We start from the raw sequence: 9,985 nt of genomic DNA, 5'->3' as shown, positions 1-9,985 counted from the left end.
CCGAGCACTGAGGCACTCGCTCCCACACTCTCACCCTAACCAGGACGACGGGGGGGGGGGGCTCAGCTACTGACTGCAACCCCCCCCCGACACTCTCTCTTCTAACATGGATAATCTAGTGACCTATCTGCTGTTATGTTGTTATTATTGTTGTTGTTGTCATTAGTCACAACAGTGTATTCCAGAAGCATACAGAGATGTTCTCTTGTGTTTTCAGATCATACGGCACAATATTTGTCTGTACTCTTGACTCTCTGTCACGTCTGCACCATTTGGGTTCATATCCATGTCCATGTCCACCCACACACTAAGAAGCGTACAGCACCTCCTCGACTCTGTTGTCATCAGTCACACATCTCAAAGCTTTCTAGTTGAGCTGACATTCTGGGTTTTCATTGGGAAATTCAGGTATCTTTTTACATTTCTAAATGAAGCCAAATATATGACATTGATATTTCTCCAGGTGAGCGTGGTGCTGCAGGACGACCAGGTTGTGTGCTGTGGTGAGGTTAGGTTTGAGTGGCTTGGTGAGGTTTGATTGGTCAGCCTGCGAAGTTCATGCAGTGTTGGCTTCTGGGAAGGCAACTTCAGTGGGATTGCAGTCAGGAGAGGGACCAGCCTGTGCAGCACTGCATGATGGGAATAGTAGTAGGGATGAGGAGAGGGGTAGGTAACTACAGGACGGACTACAGAAAGGCTCTTTGTCTGTGTGTGCGTGTGTGTGTGTGTGTGTGTGTGCGTGTGTGTGCGTGTGTGTGTGTGTGTGTGTGTGTGTGTGTGTGTGTGTTTGCATGTCCCAGTCCAACCCAAGGAAGGAGTAGGTAATGTGTGGAATAATGTCATTGCACATTGCCACCTGGGGGTCATACTATTGCAATATAAGATGTATATTTATTTAAAGAGCTGTTATTGCTTTCCAATCTACATTTGCTTTTATGTATAACTGTTTATGTTATTTACCATAAACTCAACGGCGAAAGACATTTAATTAATTTTGCAATACTCCAAATACACATTTCTCTCAAGTTTTTGTGTAATTGCCAATAGTGAGAACCAGATATTGGTTCTCATCCCTCATCTGTGTTCAGTAACCCCCGAGGATGTCTGAAAAATCACTCTTTTTCACTTTTCATCAAAACAGTTGTTGTGGGTAGGATTACCAGAAGTACCAGTAGGACACATGTATATCTAGTCGGTCTTAGTATTAATGTGTGTGTCCTTTTATCCTGTCAATACCCGTCCACTCCCGTGTATGAAGTGTGTGTGTGTTTGTGTGTGTGTATGTGCGTGCGTGTGCGTGTGTGTATGTGCATCAGCGTGTCTGTGTGAATGCATGCATGTCTGAAGTGCTAATGAGTGTCTCTGTTTGTGCGCAAGTGTGTGTGATGTGTGTTTTTGTATGTGTGTGTGTGTGTGTGTGTGTGTACATACTGTACAAGTAGAGGTGTGAAACATGTCAGATCTGTCCGTGTTCATGCAGATAAGTGTTCCTCGGTGTGTGTGTGTGTGCGCGCGCGCGCACGCGCGCATGGGTGTCTGTGCAGTGATCTTAAACTGTCGTCTTGTTCTCTGCCAAAATAACCTCTGAAGTGTAGCTACGTCTTCATTCTTTTCTCTTGTACCTCTGTATGACCTATATATGTCTGTCAAAGATTGTATTAAGAAATAAGCTTGTATAGAATAAAGATATAAATATATATGAATTAATAGATAAATAAAATGAAGATACCTGTATACAGAAGTAAACATCTTGTTGTCTTGTTTTTTGTGTTTGCACAATGATCAGTCTTGTTTATGTTCCAACAGAGCAATGGATTTTAATATAGTGCCTGGACCAGACCTAATCTAGGAAGAGTTGAGTGAATGAATGAATGAATGAATGAATGAATGAATGAATGAATGAATCAATCAATCAATCAATCAATCAATCAATCAATCAAACGTGGTCAGGCAGATGAGTTTATTGTATGAACTGAGTATCACTGTGTTCAGATTACATCATGTGTTATGGAGCACCTGAGCACTAGCTGGCTGCATGTGCCATGGTGGAGTGTGTGTGTGTGTGTGTGTGTGTGTGTGTGTGTGTGTGTGTGTGTGTGTGTGTGTGTGTGTGTGTGTGTGTGTGTGTGTGTGTGTGTGTGAGAGAGAGAGAGAGAGACAGTGTGTGTTTGTGTGAGAGTGTGTGTGTGTGAGAGAGAGAGAGTGTGAGTGTGTGTGTGTGTGTGTGTGTGTGTGTGTGTGTGTGTGTGTGCGTGCGTGCGTGCGTGTGTGCGTGCGTGCGTGCGTGCATGCGTATGCTTGTGTGAACAGGGGGGATGATGACTGCTGTCATCAAGGATTAATCCTGCTGCCGTTTGCTGAACTCTGAGACTTCAGTAAACACTCCATCATGCAAACACAGTCTGATACACACTGGTTCAGGTTTCTCTGATCCACACGGCGTCAAGTTTTGGTCTACGTGACCCCAGACTCACGGAGTAAACAGATCGACATTTACACGCAACATCACAGCAGAGATACAGGCCCCGCCCTACTGTGTGTGAGGCCGATACTGCACCTGGACTGCTGGACGCCACAGGACTGTGGTAGCTCACTGATCTAAAGCCTATAGAGTAGGCTAAAGCCTGTAGAGGTCAGTTCTAATGGGCTACAAAGCTGAAATGTGAGTACACGGAGGTGTGTGTGCACAAAATAAAGCCTGGACACACACACACACACACACACACACACACACACACACACACACACACATGCATCCGTGTATATTTTATTGTGCAATATCCTCAGAGGCCCCGTCTCCCTTGTGACGGACGCTTCCTGTGTTTCTGTCTACCTTATCACCCCGGATCTATATTAAAGAGCAGCGCCATGCCGCGTATCCCTACGCCTCGGCTCTACCTGCCTGCTGTTCCTCCAGCTGCCTGCCAGCTTCCCTATCTGCCCCTCCATCTATGGCTCAACCCTCTCTACATTTGGACTGCTTCTTGCTACTGATGGGCTTTCCGGCTCTTTTTAGTGAGCCAGATCATTTGGCTCAGCTCAGCAATAAGAGCCGGCTCTTTCGCCTCCCAAATGGTTCTTCATTTTACCACTTGTGCCTTTCATATTTAAATGGTAAATGGACTGCACTTATATAGCGCTTTTCCACCTTAGCGGCACTCAAAGCGCTTTACAATGGCCTCTCATTCACCCATTCACACACACATTCACACACCAATGGCGGTAGCTGCCATGCAAGGTGCAAACCTGCTCATTGGGAGCAATTTGGGGTTAGGTGTCTTGCTCAAGGACACTTCGACATGTGGACAGTCGGAGCTGGGATTTGAACCACTGACCCTTCGATCATTGAACGATCCGCTCTTCCAACTGAGCTACAGCCGCCCCATTTAAGCCAAATTTAGCGCAGTTTTGACCTATATCACTTAAATTATTCAATATAATTATACTAACCCTTAACATTTCCAGAATGTTTTACATTATGTTTGGTATAAAAAGATTACATGTGAAAACATCAAACTATTACACGTTTATTAAACATTTTATTTACACAAATCACTCAAACGGAACACACTCAATCACACTGAACACACTTCTCAGTTCAACTGCCTCCTCCTTTACAGCAGCAGCTTTTTAAAGAGACACATTTCCACTTCAACAGAAAGAGCAGGTAGAGATGTCTTAAGACCTGGACAAATAAAACCAAAACAACCTGCATCAAGAGATAACACTAGAAGATAAGTGGAAATATATTTTTGTCTTTGATCTATCCATAACAGTCAAAAAACATAAATAACAAATAATAAATAAAATAAAATAAAAATTACAAAGTGGAAAACAGCAGCATCCAACAGTTTTAGTTGTAGGCCTATCTATCAACTAGGCCTATCTATTTATCAGTCTTTTTTTCTTTATTTATTAATTTACAAAAAAAGAAATCGTCGCTCAGTCGGGAGCCGGCTCCCATCGTTCATTTAAAAGAGCCGGCACATAGAGCCATATAGTTTGTGACCGACCCATCACTACTTCTTGCTGTGCTGCTGTGTTTTGTTGTCCGTTTTCTTACACAACCCTGGCCCCTGGCTATGGCCCCAGTGTGAACAGTTCTGACTATCCACCGCTCTTGACACCATTGTCCCGTCACAACGGAATGGTTTACTAGACGGTCGTTTGACGTAACAAGCCGATTGTTGCTCTGCATACTGCAGAAGGAATACCATACTCTTGGCTTTGTTTTGTCTGGGGAGCAGTTTGCAGTTGGAAATGGTCCTTCTTCGGTCCCTCTCCACTCGGACCGTCTGATTTATAGGCCTGGTGCGCGTTCTCTTCTTCTCCTCCTGTTTGATTGCTTTGTTTAAAACCTGGCATTTGTGTCTCTCCTCCCTCTGTGCTGTCCGACTCTCTCTTTCTCTCCTCTCCCTGTGCTCCCCAGTCTGCCCCAGATCCCGCGCTGATATGCGGCCGCTCTGAAGACAGGAAATGAAACCTTTTCCCCCCCTCCGAAGCATCGCTGGCTTTATCTGGAGCGCCGTGGTTCCCACAGCCATCGCTCAGCTAATGAACTCATATTGCTGTGTGAGAATAGCATCTTATCTACACACACACACCACCCCCTCCTCAGCCTTCCTATCCTCTCTTCTCCCCTGCTTTTGAGAAGATATAGAGTCCTCATCCCATGCTATGGGCTTTATAAGAGCTTAAATGGAACTTGAAAGGTGTTGCTAACCATCACTTTGTATGGGCTGATCTAACCTCACCAGGCTCTCCTCGGGGGAGATCTTGGTTTCTGTTCAGTGCTTGGTTTCCGGTCTAGAGCCCGCTGGGATCCTGTCACACAAATGCTGAATCGAATGTGTGTGCATTACTGTGCAGGGTTGTGTGATGCGTAGTGCAGTAGATCTGTGGTAGTAGTGCTTGTAGTTAGTGCATGCTGCATGCCGCTTCTGCTTGCTACTCTGCTTTCAGCTACCGCCGCTGGCTAGCCCTCCTGAGGGTGAAAAGTAAGTCTCTGCCGGTACAAAGCCACTCCACCGCCAAGACTCCTACAGCGCCTCCCCGCGGCCACACATGGTAACTGGGTACCTCGCGGTCCCAGGCTAAACTGTAGGGGATCTCGGAGCAACAGTGGGCCCCAGAGGCAAGGTGCGCAGACCCACCCATGTGTGGACACGCCCTGGATCCTGCCAGCCACTGTCCCAGCTATGGGCAAATAGCATGGGCAGATGGGGCTCATAGCCATGGTAGGCAACCCATCTAGGAGAAGGTCACTCAGAACAAAAACCACAGGTGCTGCTGGCACCTGGCTCCGCACCATATACCATCTGGAGGTGTGGAGCAAGAGTGGATGAGGGCTTTAAGCCCAAAACGGCCAGAGTAGGGCTGTGAGGAGTTGCGCCCCACAGTCCTTAACTAGCATTGTAAAGCCTGACAATGGAGACACCGATCATTGAGAACCCTATACTTCCAGCGGCGGGAGTCCGTAGGAACCAAGCAGCGGACGGTGGTGCTGGTCCTCCCTCGGGGGCACACTATGACGACTGGACCCCAAACCCTCTCCATTGGAGAGGAAGGGTTCAGTCTGACCACAGCCCACTGTCCAATGCACTCTTGCACTGTAGGAGACCATTTATTATGGGAACCTTCAACGCAAACACAGTAAGGGAGGAGACACGGCTAGAGGAACTAGCGCACTGTGTTGGTGAGAGGGGAGTGGAGATCCTGGGAGTCCAGGAGCACAGAAGAGTGCACACTGACCAGCCAATTGTATACCGCAGAGTGGGGGAATGTTCGTTCATCACCTCATCTGCATGGCGGAATGATGCCCAGGCCACCACAGGTGGCGTGGGGCTAATGGTGAGCCCTCAAGCATGAAAATCTCTTCGTAGGGTGCAGCAACACACCGACAGGATCCTTATCGCTGACTTTGAGGGGAACCCGGTAACAACTGTCATGAGTGTGTACTCTCCCACCAACGCAGCACCAGTTGAGGAAGTGGAAAAGTTCTACAAGCACAGCGATCCACCATGTGCCGGCTCAAAACATCCTGATAATCCTGGGGACTTCAATGCGAGGCTCAGACCAGAAGATGCACCCTTCACATACCACAACAACACCAATCGCAACAGAGAACATCTAACTGCTCTGCTCACGGAACACGAGCTCCTGGCCGCCAACACCTTGTTCCGTAAGAGAATGGGCATGACATTCCAGGACCGAGATACCGGTATGCTACGTCAGCTGGACTATATACTGGTAAGAAGGAAATGAAGGACGTCCATCCTCAACGCAGTCGTACAGTACGTTCAACTCTGTAGGCTCTGACCACCGTGTGGTCTCTGTGAGGCTGCGTCTGAGCCTGAGGGTCCCCAAGAATATCCCGAGGCCTCGGCCCGACTGGGAGGCCTTCGCAAGAAGCCCGACCTCCAGGCCAGCTACATGGCAGAGGTGAGAAGTCGCTTGCAACTGCAGGCTGAAGAGGAAAAGCCTCAGACAACATAAGGGCAGTTTCTCGCTGCTAATGAGGAGGCAACAGGGAGGTGGGTGACGACAAAGGGGAGACTCAGAGCCTCCCCCAGATCCAAGCACCCGGAGGTCATGAGGGCGCGGGCACGGATGGAAGAGGCGCGTAGAAGCTTCGAGGAAGAGGGGACCACAGAGAGTTGGGAGGTGTTGAACGAGGCCAAACAACAGCTGTTCAACACCTACGACAGGATCAAAGGGGAGGAGCTGATGGAGAAGGTGAGGAAGGTGGAGCAGCGCATGGCGAACGACAGTACAATGAGTCATGGAAGGTCATAAACGAGATGAGTGGGCGCAAGAGGTCGAGGGAGGGACAACTAGCAGGCTGCAGCCCAGAGGAGAGAGTAGCCTCCTGGTTCACCCACTTCCGGGATCTCCTAGGCACACAACCGACAGTGGAAGTAGCTGAGGAAGAAATACCTGCAGTCCTCACAAATCTTGTGATTGACAATGGCCGATTTACAGCTAAGGAGTTTGCCACAGCAAAGTCTGCTCTGAAGTAAGGGAAAAGCTCTGGGCTGGATGGCATCCCCACAGAGGTCCCTAAGAACTATGATCTCGACAACATCATATTGGAGATCTGCAACCAAGCTCTGATAGAAAACATTAAGCCTGATATGGTCCCTCTCCAACATCATCCCGGTGCAGAAATCTGGAGATCTGTCTAAGCCAGACAACTATCGTGGTATTAGCCTGACGTGTCATAGCGAAAATGTACAACCGCATGATACTAAACCGGATTCGAGATGCCATTGACTAACAGCAGTCCTGTGTTTTATTGATTTCAAGGGTCACAAAAAACATTAGTTAACTGTTAACTAATGCTTATTTAGGGTTAGGCTAGGTTAGGTTACTAATGTTAATTAATACCTTAGTTAAGGTTAGGGTTAGGGTTATGGTTAGGTGAGTTAACCTTAGTTAACATAAATAACATTAGTAAATGGTTAAAAGAGACAGTAGTAACTGTTACTTAATGCTTAATAATGCATTAACTAATGTTCATTAATGTACCCTTATTGTAAAGTGTTACCGATTTCAAAAAAGCATTTGACTCAATACACAGAGGTGTGATGGTGAAAATCCTTAAGGCCTACGGGGTCCCTCCTAACCTACTCTGGGCCATAGAGGCCATGTACAGGGGCACAAGAACCAGAGTGGTAACCCCGGATGGCAACAGTGAGGAGTTCAACATCCTAGCAGGGGAGCTACAGGGGGACACTCTTGCCCCCTTCCTATTCATTGTAGCCCTGGACTACACGCTTAGGAAAGCCATCAGTGGGCAGGAACAGGAACTTGGCTTCATAATAACACCTAGGAAGGCTAGAAGAAGCCCTGCTGTAGTCCTGGCAGACCTGGACTATGCAGATGACATCTGTCTGATGTCCAACCGTGTAGAGCAGGCACAGGAGCTCTTGAACAGAGTAGAGGCAGAATGTGCCAGGGTTGGCCTCAGGTTGAATGCAAAGAAGACTGAGGCAATCACTTACAACACCCCCCTGGACCACCCACCTCTCAAGACAGCAGGGGGCAATGCTCTGGCAGAAGTTAGCGACTTCAAATACCTGGGTTCCTGGGTCAACTCATCAGAACAGGACCTTAAGGTGAGAAAAGTGCTGGCATGGAGGGCCCTGAATGGCATGAATAGTGTGTGGAACTCCAATCTCCCTCGACACATCAAACTGAGCTTCTTCCATGCGACCGTGGAGTCTGTCCTCCTATACGGCTGTGAAACTTGGACCCTGAAGCCCGCCCTGCAGAAGTCTCTGGATGGGTGCTACACCAGAATGCTGTGTGTGGTGCTAAATGTCAACCAGAACGAGCATGTTACTAACAAGCATCTGTATGAGGGGCTACCAAAGCTGAGTGAGAAAGTGCTATGAAACTATGAATTAGAATAGAACATGAACATACCAAACGAAGTAAGCTATTCAAGAAGAAGTTCTTGCCACATCACATCGTAGGTTTATGGCTAGGCCTGTTTTTGGACAGGGGGATTACTTTCCTCTTAGACCGGAAACCACAACTGCAAAGTGAATAGGCTCCAGGGTGGGACTAATATATTTCTGCAGTATTGGCTTGATTTTCTATTTGAATAGGAACCTTAATCAAACATAGCTTTCACACACTAAAGAACACAATTAATCACAATTAGCTGGTGATAATCAGTTAACTACAATATACAATATTGTATGGTACAATATCTTACCTTGGTATCTTGATACCTGGTACCTGAAATTATAATGACCTCATGTTGTAGTTCCTATACTGCAGATGGAGGAGATTCTAATAGCTGCAGGTATAGACAGGGCCTTGCCCTCCCTGGCCTGCAGCTTCACCTGCTGGCAGAACGCAGCATTACAATCAGAATCAGTAATTTCCTACCTTCAAGCTCCTATTTATGTCACAAAATAAGGCCCATTACCGAAGGTGTGGTCTTTTATGATTGATTGATTGATTGATTGATTGAGTTTATTTATGGATTGAGTAAAAACAGTAATCCAAGGGATGACATGTGAAAGTGTAAACACTTATTTCCAACATAGTCCTTTGATATTTACATACAAGACAACAATAACGCAAAACATTTATTAACCCCCCAAACAAAAACAAAACAAAATTATGGATTAAGATCATTTAAGAAAAAAACAGGATAAAGTAAGTTAGATTTAGGCTTTCTTATCTGGTCACATTATAAGGCAAGGTACTACAATGTCCAATTTTAGAAGCTAAATATATCCATTATCACCACACACACACACAACACACACACACACACACACACACACACACACACACACACACACACACACACACACACACACACACACACACACACACACACCTGATCCAGGGAGGAGAGAATCATTTGAGTAGCATTGCCTTATGTCCCAACCTGTGTGTAGCTATATGTATGGTGGTTATGTATGTAGCTGTATGTGTGTTGGTTATGTATGTAGCTGTATGTGTGTTGGTTATGTATGTAGCTGTCCGTTTGGTGGTTATGTACAGTATATAGCTTTATGTTTGGTGGTTACTGTATGCACATGTATGTAGCTGTGTGTGGTGGTTATGTACAGTATGTAGCTGTGTGTGGTGGTTATGTAGGCTACAGTATGTAGCTGTGTATGGTAGTTATGTATGTAGCTGTATGTATGGTGGTTATGTATGTAGCTGTGTGTGTGGTGGTTATGTACAGTATGTAGCTGTGTGTGTGGTGGTTATGTATGTAGCTGTATGTATGGTGGTTATGTATGTAGCTGTGTGTGTGGTGGTTATGTATGTAGCTGTATGTATGGTGGTTATGTATGTAGCTGTGTGTGTGGTGGTTTTGTCCAGTATGTAGCTGTCTGTGTGGTGGTTATGTATGTAGCTGTGTGTGTGGTGGTTATGTATGTAGCTGTGTGTGTGGTGGTTATGTATGTAGCTGTGTGTGTGGTGGTTTTGTCCAGTATGTAGCTGTGTGTGTGGT

The 9,985-nt window shown here is 46.4% G+C and overlaps 1 protein-coding gene across 1 annotated transcript in view; it reads left to right on the top strand.

The window, feature by feature from the left end:
- slc6a4a (solute carrier family 6 member 4a) overlaps positions 1-1,668 on the top strand; it is a 14,343-nt gene extending 12,675 nt beyond the window's left edge. Inside the window, exon 13 of the mRNA XM_084449173.1 lies at positions 1-1,668. This exon is cut by the window's left edge and continues 168 nt beyond it. The gene's annotated coding sequence lies outside the window, so the exon portion shown is untranslated.
- Positions 1,669-9,985: the final 8,317 nt, after the last annotated feature.

This window comes from Borostomias antarcticus (assembly GCF_949987555.1).
Source record: "Borostomias antarcticus genome assembly, chromosome: 1".
Taxonomy (NCBI): domain Eukaryota; kingdom Metazoa; phylum Chordata; class Actinopteri; order Stomiiformes; family Stomiidae; genus Borostomias; species Borostomias antarcticus.
The sequence above is the reverse complement of the archived record's forward strand: the minus strand, read 5'-3'. Positions and strand labels throughout refer to the sequence as shown.